Genomic DNA, 10,284 nt, shown 5'->3' with positions numbered 1-10,284 from the left:
TCTCGAGCTCCAGGGAATCCTCTGCCAGCACTCTGCTGCTGGAACCGAAACATTCCCTGCGGAGAAACGAGCCCTCCCTCCAAAAGGGAGAATTAAGGCATTTCCGTGAAGTTCGAGCCGGGGAGGAACGGGCGGGGGAGGAAAGCCGTGTGCGCGCCAGGGATAAACAAGCACAGGGGCACACGCGGAGCGAGCGGAGCGCCCGGGCCGGACCGGGGCAGCTGCGGGGCGGGTTCCACGGCGCCATGGCGTGAGGGCCGGCGGAGCGGCGGCGGGAGGAGGAGGAGGACGGGGAGAGGTACGGAAGGAGGGCGGGGAAGCGGGAGGTGGAGCGGGAGGGGGGAGTCACTTTCTTCCTGCGCTGAAAAACGCACCCCTCACCCCCCTCCCTGCTCCGTCCCCCGGGGCTGCGGAGGAGAAACTTTCTGGCGGGCGGCCGGCGCTCGGCGCCGGGCGGAGACCGCGGGCGGTGAGTGCCCGTGCGGGGCGGGCAGCGCTCCCGCTCCTCCATCGCCCTCTCTCCCGGCTCCCGGGGCGCCCGGCGGCGGGGCGGGCGCGCAGCGCAGCGGGCGGGGCGGGGCGGAGGCGCCGCTGGCCGGAGCGCTGGGGAAGGCACGGTCAGTCCGGGCGCTGCCTCCGGCACACGGTCCCCAGGCCCGGGGCAGCGGCGGGAGCGGCTCCAGGTGCCGGCGGGGCCGGGCGGCAGGAGCGGGGCCGGGGCGTCCCGCGGGAGCAGCCCCGGGCACGGACGGGCTTTTCCCGGCTGGCCCCGGCGGAACGGAGCTGCTGTCGGGGCACCCGCAGGACGGGCCCCGCAGTCCGGGGGAGGTGCGGGCGTGCGGGGGACGTGGCGCTTTCTGTGCGAGGCTTCACCTGCGGGCGCCGTGGGTAACAGCTCTGCTCCTCCGCAGCACCGGGACCGCGGCAGCCTCCGAGCCTTTTGCCACCGAGTTCAGCCTCCCAAACATGCGTGGGTGAAAGGTAAGCAGTAGCATCCTTGTATTGCACCTAGGCAAGCTGAGAGACAGGAACAGAGCGACTTGCCCGATGCAACTTCCTGCCACCTCTTTTTTTACTTTTTTTTAATTGGGAAAGTGTTAAGTGACCTGGGACCCGAGCTGTCAGCTCGCGAAGCTCAGTCTTCTCAGCCCCAGGCAGCGAGTTGCAATTCCTATAGCTAGTATTGCAAGAAAGGAGTGCATCATCATTTGATGTGTCTCATGCCAGCTCTTAAAATTCAGTTTGGTATGAATGAAAGTAACCACCCTCTCTGTTCTTCTGTCTCTTGCTCTTGAAGCTATATAAAACTGTGATATTCTCCTGTGTTTTCAAGTTGGAGCGGCTTCGGTTTTAGCCATAAGCAATGGCAACATAAAAAGTAGTCACAACTGTGACTAAAATACAAGAAATATTGCTCAACCCTGGAGATTATTCGGTCACACTAAGGAGGTCAACTACAATTTAAATAACACTAAAATTTTAATGTAGTCTAAACAAAGACAAAGAAAATCTCAGCCTAAATATTGCCACATTATGTTTATCATGCCAACTATTATTATAACTCACTGCAGTATTTCAAATAAAAGGAACAATTCAGCTGAAGGGCAGCAGTGGGAGTCAATAATTCAGATGCTGTTTATTACTCTGAAAGACTCTAGCTGGGTACCCTTGGGCAAGTCACTCCACCTCTCCATGGCTCTCTTTTCTTCCTCATAAAACAGATAAATGTGCTTGCTTGCTTCACAGGGGTGTTGAGAAGTTTAATTAATTAATTAGTTTCATAACTACTTGTAGATCTTTGGCTACATCGTTCTACTGAAGTGCTAAGTATTATTTCAACTAAGAGTCCCCTTACTGTGTCTCATCACTTATATGTGTTTTTTTAAGTGTCCTGTGTTAGTTAAGTTTTTAGGGGAAGTCAACAAAGTAGCAGTTTTGGATTGGGATTGTCTTGACTCTCTGTAAACTTCACTGAGATGTGAAACCGAAATATACTAACCACAGTGAATTTTAATGGGGCAGAGCTACTGGGCCTATAAAAAATGTCATTTTCTTGTAATTCAAAGTAAGAGCTTGGCTTTGTTGCTTTGTTTGAAGTATTGTGATGTTTTGCATGATTTTGAATTGCCATGAGAAACACCTGTGTGCTCTTAAGATAATATGAGAGAAAGATATGAGAATAGCTTTTAAACACATTTGTATTCTCTACCATGAACGCTGACCTCAGGAGACCCTTGGTGCTGATTTTCCACTACACATCAATACACAGTCTTCTTTACAACCTGTTCATTGGTTATAAAGAATGTTGCAAGAAAGAAATGCATAAACTGAACCATTGATTACCTATGGTAAAAGTTGGTAGATTTTGGTTGTCTAGGCAAACTCAGTTTTTATTGCAGCATATATTGGTTATTGTAACTAGGTATTGAGTAAATATCTGCACTACAGCAGTGAGAAAAATGCATTTTATTACCTGGCCAAATGTTAGATGTGATTTTTATAGGTTGCATACAGTTACAAGTAAAAATGAGTAGCTGAAAGATTTTAGAGTGACATCTTGGGTTTGGTATTTTTTAAAGGCTCATGAGGTCTGTGTGTACCATTTCTTTTCCTCAAGGACAATGACAGTACATAAGCTTTTTTGAAACTGAATTCAAGTAAAACCTAGATCAGAGGTGGTAAAAAGTGGTTCATATCATTAGGCAGATGTTGGGTTGTGGATGAACATAGGAAGTTTGCGTCTTGGTAGAGAAATTATCACATCCATCAGTATCCAGCAGTCTGAGCAGTGAAAACTAGGGTTAAATAAGGAGGTAAATGTCCATAAAACTGAAGTGTCCCTTCTCTCAGAAGTGATTTCATTTAACTAAAATTCAGTCACATTCTTAGTTTGTGTATGGAAACTTGCACATCTGGCACCCACAGCATGCTATAGCAATGAGCAGAAATAAATCTAGTTACTATTGCTATTGTTCCTGGATATTTTGCAAGAAATAAAGCCCTTTGGGTTGGAGGGGGTTGTGCTGAAGGAATTAAAAAATAAAGAAAAAATTCAGCTTTTTGTAACCATTGTTTTCTTGCTTCGACTTGGTAATCCAAGTGTGTGGTGAGTGAAAGAGGTTATGGCTTTTTCTTAGCAAATTGTATTTAATTGGTAAATACGACATCTCAGCAGCAAGTTTGTCCTGGCTGTTCTCACCTTCTTTGCTGTCTCCATTCAGCTGAGGTGGATCAAAGAGCATAGCTACAGCACTGTATTCTCCTAAAGCTGTTAAACCATGGTGCCAGTTCACATTCAAGACTATAGCCACATACTTCATATAAATAATTTAGTAATAAATAGTTTAGTATAAATAATTCTGCATTTGACTCCCTTTGAGCCAGTTTTCTGTTTATATGGGTAAACTTTGTACTGATGTCTCTAAGCCCAGCTGGGATAGGGTGAGGTCCTACAGTGCTGCATGAGTAAACCCCCAAACCCTTGTGCACTGCACTTTAAGCAGCTTCTGCTGTGTGCTCAGGATGAGAACTGGGCAGAGAAGCCTGCTAGGAAAAAGGAAATTTAGCAAATGCCACCAGAGATCTCTCTCATGAATGCTTTGTCAGTAAAAGTTTAGCAGAAGTAAAGTGTTGGTAATGGAGAGCTGACCAAAGGGGTCAGGTCATTTTGGGAATCACACAAAGGACAGAGCACTGGAAGTGTTTTCTCACATCAGGTGCTGGCGTGACACTTTCATCCACTCTTGGGACATGGTCAGATGTGGAAGCACAGGTACAATGTGACTATTATGTACACGGTCTGAAATTACCTTTGTTTGGTCTTTCTGTTTTTCCCCTTGCTTAGACTCAGAGTATACAGGAGGAATCAGCAGTAGCATTGTTTAGAGTGGGCAAAGGATTGTAGGTCATTTACTTTGGTAGGTGTTATATCTCAGTACAAGAGAAATGTAATTTTAGCGTACAAGCTCTTTTACCATGGTTGTCCTGGTTTATGCTTCTATTTTGTGGAGTTTTTTTAATTCTGAACATTTTATATAAACCTAGTATGCCTTCTTCAGCCTTCTAATCAAGTGGCTGCTAGAGTTGTTAAAGTATTTTGAAAAGTTGTTCACAGGCATTTCTGTGGATATCGTGTTCCTTTTAATCATATCCTTGCAATCATGGTTCATCACACCTTTTACCGAAATTATCTGTCCAGTTTCAGCTCTGCTGTGAGAGCCATGCCTGCACAACTTACCGTCAGAAATGAGATCATAAGATTCTAAATTTCAAAATTAACCCATAATTTAATGGTTGTGTTGACACCTGCTCACAGATTGCTCATGCACACTGCGAGTAACTACATTTTTCAGGAATCATGTGGCTGTTTAACTCCATCTGCACTTGAGATTTCTGTCCTTGAAAATGTAATGACCATGTTTTTCAGGGCTTTTGTTATGGGTATTCTGGGGAGCACTGGGAGAACAATAATAGCCCTGAAGGAACTACAGGACAATACATTTTATTGTCTGTCCCAGTTTGTACCCTGAAAAAGCAGTTGCATATGGGTATGTGTGTATTACATCTATGGAGAGAGGAGCTATATGCTTATCTCTCTGTGGAGAAACCCTAGGTGATGAGATAACAGCAGAGTTGTATCAATAAACATGAATAACACACTCATCTGTAGAGAGATGCAGCTACCAGGTAGGGTGGTACAATTTAGATCTACGACCACAGTGACATTTATCCTGTAACAAATGGACCAGTGGTTCTTCTGTGTGAGTACACATTTGGAGTCTGCATACTCACACTCTAAGGTTATCTGTAGATAATATAAAAGCAAGTGTTGGTTTAAATTGCTTAGATTACAAACTCCTTAGGTTCAGAAACTGACTGACATCGGCATCTTTGGACTTTGCTGGTGCTCCTCTATGCTGACACAATAATTTAACATATATGATTGCCGTGGTTTTATCCCAGCTGGTAACTCAGCCCCACACAGCCACTTGTTCCCTCACTTCAGTTGGGATGAGGAAGGCAATTGAAGAATTAAAGTGAGAACATTTATGGATTGAGATACAGTCTGTGTAATAGATAAAAGCCACACAAAACAGAGAATTCATTCTCCACTTCCCATGGGTAGGCAGGTGTTCAGACATCATGCCCAGGAAAGCACATCCCCAGGCTCTGTCACATGGAATGGTTACTTGGGAAGACAAATGCCACAACTCTGAACTCTTCTCTCTTTCTTCTTCTTTCCCAATATTGTATGCTAAGCATGACTTCTTATGTTATGGAATATCCCTGTGGTCAGTTGGGATCAGCTGTCCCAACTGTCTCCTCCCAACTCCTTGTGCATCCTCAGCCCCACTGCTGGTGGGGTGGGGGGAGAGGCAGAAAAATTCTTGCCTGTATAAATGTTGCTCAGCAGTAACTAAAACATCCCTAAATTATCAACACTGTTTCCAGCACAAATCCAAAACATAGCCCCCTTCCAGGTACTATGAAGAAAATTAACTCTACCCTAGCCAAAATCATCACATGAAAATAGCAATAAAATATTAATATATTTTAATATATTAATATTTTATTGCAACACTGAGTCATAAACAGGATATGGAAGCATAGTTAAAATGAGTTTTGGTCCCATAGCAACTGAAGGATATGATGCATTTTAGAATTCCTGTCTGTTAATATGAAGTTCTGTGGAAATGCTTTACAAATAAAAAATATTTGATATCTTCAGCTACTCAAGTTTGTAGTTTTACATACTGAGAGTGAGAACTGGTTTTGTAACACTCCAGCAGAATCACATCATTTGTTTACAACATTTTGAAGACAATTGAATGAAGGACAATTAATAAGCAGGGAATATTAAAACTGTTAACTATACAAGATCAAGAACAACAAATAAGGGGACTTAAAACATTTACAAGTATTTGGAAGAGTAAAGATCAAGGCTAGCAAAGTAGAGTTAGTTGGAAAGAGGATAAAAGTTAAAGTCTGATATTAAAACACTTGTTTTAGTATCAGAAGTTTCTGGTGTTGTAATCGGCCTCCTCAGAAGTGAGGGAAGATGGATGGCATGCAATTCCCTGGAGCGTGTTAGGCACAAGGAGGAATCCTGGCAGCAGTAAATTGGCTTTCCCCCTTTGCATGTAGGATTATTTTTTCCTGTCCTTTACTTGTGCCTCCTGGGCCTTGCCATTGCTATGTGAAGTTTTTCCCAGTTCCTCCTGCACTCCATTACTGTACCACTGGATCCACACAGAGGCTCCAGCCTGGCATTCTGTTCTCTCTAGAACAGGCATTCTGTTCCCTTGCTCCCTTCTTGTGGTGGTGGTTGTGCCTTAGGGCTGTGGGCTGTTCTCAGAGGAAACGCTAAACATCATTCCTGATACCCAACTCCAAAGGGTTCACAGCCTTACTGACCCGAGTGGGCCTCTGCCAGGGCCAGGAAGACAACTTACTTCTCAGTGCTTGCCAAAGGAATATTGTTTCACCACCCGGGTTGTGCGGGAGCTTTTGTTTCTGAAGTGCCTGTTACTGTCATAGTCCTAAACCCCAGAGGTGCCCTACATGCTGTAATAGTGTAATGCGTGGATGAGTGGTTTGCTTGGCTTCTGGGACATTAATGGAACAAAGTTAGGGAGTATATCCTCTTGGCCTAGATGAAAATTCTCAAACTGCCTTCCTATACTGTTAACATCTGTGAAAACACTTCTAAAGTAAAAAACAAAACTTAATTTTAATTATTGAAATGGCCTTTTGAAATTATCTAAACCCAGGATACAGTGCTGGTGTTCTAGAAGGAATCTTTCTCTAGTAGCTTGTAATTTTAAGCCTTCAGTGGTAAAAGTGATTGGGCTTTCATTCACTGAATGTGGATGCCTTAACAGGCAAGTCTGTACTGGTTGAGAATGATCATCTGCAGGATTCTAGATGTCAAAATTACTTCTTTACTCATTCTACAGAGTGAGATACAGAATAAGAGATCCTAGTAAGGGTTAGCAGTAGTAGTATTAGTGCAACAAAAAAATTACCAAGAAAGCATTTTTTACAGGAGGATAAATTGTGAGACATGGTAAAATCCCCCCTAGAGCAAAAAAGGGTAAAAGGTGCTTTTCTGTGTCAAGTTAAGGCCAAAGAGAAAGGCTGCTTCGATAGAAAAACAAGAAGATAAAGAGGAGACAGTGAAATGAAAACAGAGACACCGCGGGAACAGGACAGGGACACAAGAAACTCCTTCTGATAATGAAAATTAGCAGCAAAAGTCACTGCGAAATTCAGAGAAATGAATATGTATGAGCCTATTGTGAAATTGTATGCATATGCATTTGAAAGGGGGATAAAAAGGAGGACTGAGGTTCGAAAAGGTGCGCATGCCCTTTTAAAGAGAGCAGTCTCTCTGGCCTGCGTCCAGCGCTGAATAAACATACCGGCCCTATAACTTAAAAAGTTGTAGAGTCTTTTTCTCTCCGCGCAACAATTGTAAAATAGAAGGAAATTTTAAATCCCCAGATTATGGTTTGGACATGCAGACTATTTAAATCATGTTTTCACTTGAGGCAGAGAGAAGGTTTTATGTGTGTGTGTGTATGCTCTGTTAATTTATATATGCTGCGATAAAATAGACAAATACGCTTTTAACTGGAAGGAATGAACAAATGAAACTTCCATCACAGATGTCTTACAGATCCTACTGTGAACTTATAAAAATATTTTGCAGTTGCTCTCTTACCTGTAGCATGGTGGAGAATGAATACAACCCTCCATTCTCCTGGAATTATGGTCTGACACAGCTGTGTACTGCTCTACACAGATCCATTTAATTTTGTGTTAGATCAAAAGACAGACACAAGTTTAAATCTTGACTGCTGACAAGATGGCATATACTGATAATCCCTATAGGAACTGGCTGTTTCTGGTTGCCATTGGGATTTTCATAGCACAGCTGTTAGTCAGACATAAAAGCTGATACAAACTTCTTTCAAGATATTTCCAATAATTTCAGAGCAAGTGCAGTACTAACACCTGGGTACCTGAGCTGTACTTTATTTATGGCAGATGTAATTCTGAATTATATTTGCGATTTCAGTATTTAAGTTTTGAAATACCTTTGAAATTATATAATTGTAGCATGTTTTTCATAGTGAAAAAGCCAGAGGAAGAAATGAAGTAATGTCCCCTGGTGGTTAAGGTTGCAATAGGTGTTTTTCAAGCTTTAAGCAGTGATTTTTACACCTTCCCAGTGTTTTTATTGGAGAACCATATAGTCACTGGTTTTAGCTCACCAGTCGAAAGGTGGGTGAAGGACTCCTGACTGCTCCTATCTCTTGGGACATGGGAGTTTTCCACCCTGGTGTCCTGCCCCATAGCTTTTAAAGGGTCTCAACAGTACTGCTTGTTGATGTAGAAGATATCCAGCATGGAACTTTAGTCAATAGATTGATTGTGATTATTACAGCACAAAGATAAGCTTATAGTTTTATTGTTTCTGCCCCATCATACACCTAATTATGCTGTGTTGGATATGGTTCTCTGGAACCAAATGACAATATATATAGGGGAATTAGTCTCCATTGACCCTTTCACCTCTCCGTTTTCATGGACTTACCCTGATTTTTTTAGTACCAGAATATCATTGCATTCCGTTAGAAGAATAAATTGCTCTCCCATTTCTAAATACGTTAGCAAAATATTTAGATTGGTGGTGAAACTGACTTTGTTGAACAAAACAGCTCTTCAGTTGATGTAACTGGCATGATTTTAGAATTCTAGCATTATATAATGGTACCAAAAATTCCAGCTGATATATTCCATGTTATAGATTCTGCTCCTACAGAAGTTTGCTTTTCTCTGCTGTGATCTAACCTACCGCTTCTTGTGTTACGTTTTGGCAGTTGCCAGCATTGGGACGAAGATTTGCACATCCCTTTCCATTTAATGGAACAATATTCCACACACGTCTCGTTGCAGTGTTATCTATTAATTTCACAGTTTTGGTAGGACAGCATCTGTTTCTGGTGGTTGACCATTTCTTGTTGAAATACCTATGACTTTCTTACCCATTTTAGCACTGGGTTCTAAAATTGCTTATTTTAGTTTTAAGACCATTCTTGTGATGTAATTTGTGACAAAACTGTAGTGAGACTGTTGTTCAAAATGAAACTGCATGTTATAATATTACAAGCATTGAAAAAATTTGAGTAAAAAAAGTTCATTTTCACTGTCAATAATTTATGAAGTGCAAATTATGAAATTTATATCCATGCTGACTCAGAGGTCATTTTCTAAGATAAAAGTTTGCACACTGAACCTGAAGATTTGATTTTCATCAGTATGGTGGAACAGATTTTCTTTTAAATATTTGAACACATTTCTTAGGCAAATGTTTGTTTCTCAGGTATCTCAGGTAACCATAATGAGAACTGTAGCCTTTGTGGAAAATAGTAGCTTCCCAAAAGACGACAAAGAGTCTGATGTTTTCATGTCCCAGTCCTGGGTTCTGGGAAGATCTTTTATTCAGAAACCTGAATAATCTGTGGTGTTGTAATGCCTCCATTTCATGGAAGTTTCAGTCACCTGAAATCTCACCTTTTTTATTCCTGACTGTAAATGTTGACAAGGTGCCCATGTCAGAGATGGGTCATGGCTAGTGTGGTAGATGCCAGCAGAGACACCTGCAACTTCTGCTTTTTAAGAAGTGTTGCAAGTTTGGTCCCAGGTAAAAAGCAGCTGCAAAGCAGAGTGGCTCTTCAGAACTGATACTACAGAAAAACACAGCTCCTTACCTTTTTATAGTTTTTAATCACCCACAAGAAGGTCAGATCGCTTCAAGGACAGCTGTGCAAGCTGGTGATCCTAACAGTGCCGTCGTTTCCTCTCCCTCCTCCTCTGCCCCTCTTTCACTCCTCTCCTCTCACTGATGAAGTGATGTTTCTGTGCACGTGGCAGGAGTAAATGGATCTGTCTTTTCTTTTAAATAGTTTATTTGGTAAAGTTATCTGTATAAAATAATGTTTAGTTTAGTTAGTGGTTTCAATTTTACAAGACCTTTTTTTTCTTTCTCTACAGCTGAACATCTACCAGTTGATGCAGATGGGGAGAACTACAATTGTTAAGATTTAATCTGTGTTGTGTGTTTTTTTCTGGAATAACTGATGGTTTTTACTGTTTGTTTCTGCTGGCAGTGGAGTTGAAATCATGCAAAATACTCTTTCAATCTAGAACTAAATGACAACATTTTCAAAGCATACTGTATAATATGATTTTCTTTCATGGGCAAGCATCCTTCATTCT

General features: G+C 42.1%; 1 protein-coding gene across 5 annotated transcripts in view; it reads left to right on the top strand.

Moving 5' to 3' along the window:
* Positions 1 to 286: 286 nt before the first annotated feature.
* DSE (dermatan sulfate epimerase) overlaps positions 287 to 10,284 on the top strand; it is a 34,881-nt gene continuing 24,883 nt past the window's right edge. Inside the window, exons 1-2 of one of the 5 annotated variants that reach the window (XM_030944941.1) lie at positions 287 to 298; positions 912 to 981. The gene's annotated coding sequence lies outside the window, so the exon portion shown is untranslated. The other 4 variants (XM_030944943.1, XM_030944945.1, XM_030944944.1 and 1 more) reach the window with 4 other exon arrangements.

Source organism: Camarhynchus parvulus, chromosome 3 (assembly GCF_901933205.1).
Source record: "Camarhynchus parvulus chromosome 3, STF_HiC, whole genome shotgun sequence".
NCBI classification, from domain to species: Eukaryota; Metazoa; Chordata; class Aves; order Passeriformes; family Thraupidae; genus Camarhynchus; species Camarhynchus parvulus.
This window is presented reverse-complemented; position numbering and strand designations above follow the sequence as displayed.